This window comes from Morone saxatilis, unplaced genomic scaffold (assembly GCF_004916995.1).
Source record: "Morone saxatilis isolate NCDOM2014 unplaced genomic scaffold, NCSU_SB_2.0 Contig11, whole genome shotgun sequence".
NCBI classification, from domain to species: domain Eukaryota; kingdom Metazoa; phylum Chordata; class Actinopteri; family Moronidae; genus Morone; species Morone saxatilis.
This window is the reverse complement of record NW_023339663.1, coordinates 30,936,427-30,938,552: the sequence shown is the minus strand read 5'-3', so window position 1 is coordinate 30,938,552 and position 2,126 is coordinate 30,936,427. Positions and strand designations below refer to the sequence as shown.

Here is a 2,126-nt window from a genome sequence, read left to right as displayed (position 1 = left end):
GCATAATATGACTCCTTTAATACAATTTCGGATATAGGGCAGCCATTTCTGGCTCACCTTGCTAAATATGACACTGACCCTGACCAGCAAGGAAGTTCATAGAGTGCCATCCACCTCTCATTGTTTAGAATTTGTGCTAAGATGTTAATGCTAGTGATGCAGCAGTACTTAATTCTTCTTTTAAAACATGCCCTGTGTTTTTGTTGTTTTTTTGCTGTTTCTTTTTTTCTATTCTGTTTTTTTTCTGTTGTGTGTCTGTTTTTTGTGTATCCTGTTATCTACAAAAATTTAATAAAGATATTATTATTAAAAAAAAAAATCTGCTAACATTGTTATTGTGCCCAATTGGACAAGCTCTCCCCAATTAATTGGTCATGATTCTTTAGTCTGAAATGTTTCTCCGAAGGTAGGACTGGGAACGTAGATAACAAATTAACTAGAACAAACATATACTGTACAAGATATAGCAGAATGGCCACGCAGTGTTTGACCTTTAATAGTGTAATTTTAGCGCTGGTTTACTTGGGATTTCTCATTTAAAAAGAAACACAGACGTCTGATCTAGTTTCATTTTGACAGTCCAGTCATGTGAAGGCGAGCCTCACTTCCTTATCTCCTTATCACACCACCTTGATTTTATGAACATGCTCCCTGAACAGAATAAATAGACCCAAGGTAGAGCTGTGCATTCAGCACAGTGGTGCATGCTTCCTAATGATTTTGGAGAACTTGACGTTGACCTGGGTGAGGTCTAGATTCCCAACTGAACAGCACATCTAACTCTGACTCGATTAGAGTCATCAACTGACCTTTCTTCTGGCTTCATTATCAACTCACAATTTTCACTCGTACACAGGAAATATCACACTCTAAATTGCAACTTAGCTGAGCACATCTGCTCCACAGAGGATGAAGTTATGACCTTTCCTTTGGCTCTGGTGTAGCTCTAAGACAAGCAAAGTCATCAGTATGTTGTTTGTTCCATTTTCTTTTCATAGGACGCAATGTACATTCAGACTGGTTATGCAGACATGGAGATTAAGGATGTATGACAGCTCAAAGAGGGGCATTTAACAAAGATCAGGCATCACAAGGCATTTGCATCACAATTTTCATTTACACTAAAATCATGATGTGACAGTTGTTGGGATGTGTACCAAAAAAAGATGTTTTCTTACATCTGGAGACCAAGATTTGTAGGCCAGGGGATCTCTGCAGCACTACAGTACTTCATTATATCTGTTGTTTTGTCACACATTTTAACTTTTGTCACAAAATTTCAGCTTCTGCAATTTGGCTATTCCAGTTAGCCATATTGCAATTTTGATAATATTTTCACTAATTGTGCAGCAGTACTGTCACACCTTTTGAATGGTAAATGGTAAATGGACCTGTACTTGTATAGCGCCTTTCTAGTCTTCCGACCACTCAAAGACTACCCTTTCACACACACTATTACACTATTACACTACCCTTTCACACACATTCACACAGTGATGGCAAAGTCCATCAAACAGAAACTAACTCATACATACACATTCACACACCAACATCGGGAGCAATTTGGGGTTCAGTATCTTTATTAGTAGATGACCCACTCTTCCTCTGTGCCACAGCCGCCCTACTAGTTACTGGGGGAAGTTACATTACTAATGTAATATTAGTAATGCCTTAGTGCCCAACACTGAATATATGATCTGTTTGGATTAAAATAAGTAATATGGAGTGTAGTCAACATGTTTGACCTGACACTGTTTAATAATGATCTAAACTGGGAAGATTTGAAATTACAGATCATAGAAATAATACAATATGTCCCAAATTACAAAATGTATGTAATAACATCGGACTGAATGAGTTAACAGCTATGCTGAGGTTAGCATAATCAGATATTTCCAACCAACACTAACTCTAAATTGCATTTATTACTCATTCTGAAACACTGTTGTGCAGTTTGTTTGGATGTAATATTACAGCCTTTGATGCTGATGCTGCTCTCAGTGTATGTGCACTTGGACCTTCAAGTTTTTACATTACTCTTGTAGAAGTTGCATACTGGACCAGTGTTGACTTCCAAACTATTAGTGATGTCACATTATTATAACTTTCAGCAGATGAATATGAAA

At 37.3% G+C, this 2,126-nt stretch overlaps 1 protein-coding gene across 1 annotated transcript in view; it reads left to right on the top strand.

The window, feature by feature from the left end:
- Window positions 1–2,126, top strand: part of fgf4 (fibroblast growth factor 4) — a 14,607-nt gene that overhangs the window by 9,607 nt on the left and 2,874 nt on the right. The gene's annotated exons all lie outside the window — the stretch shown is intronic.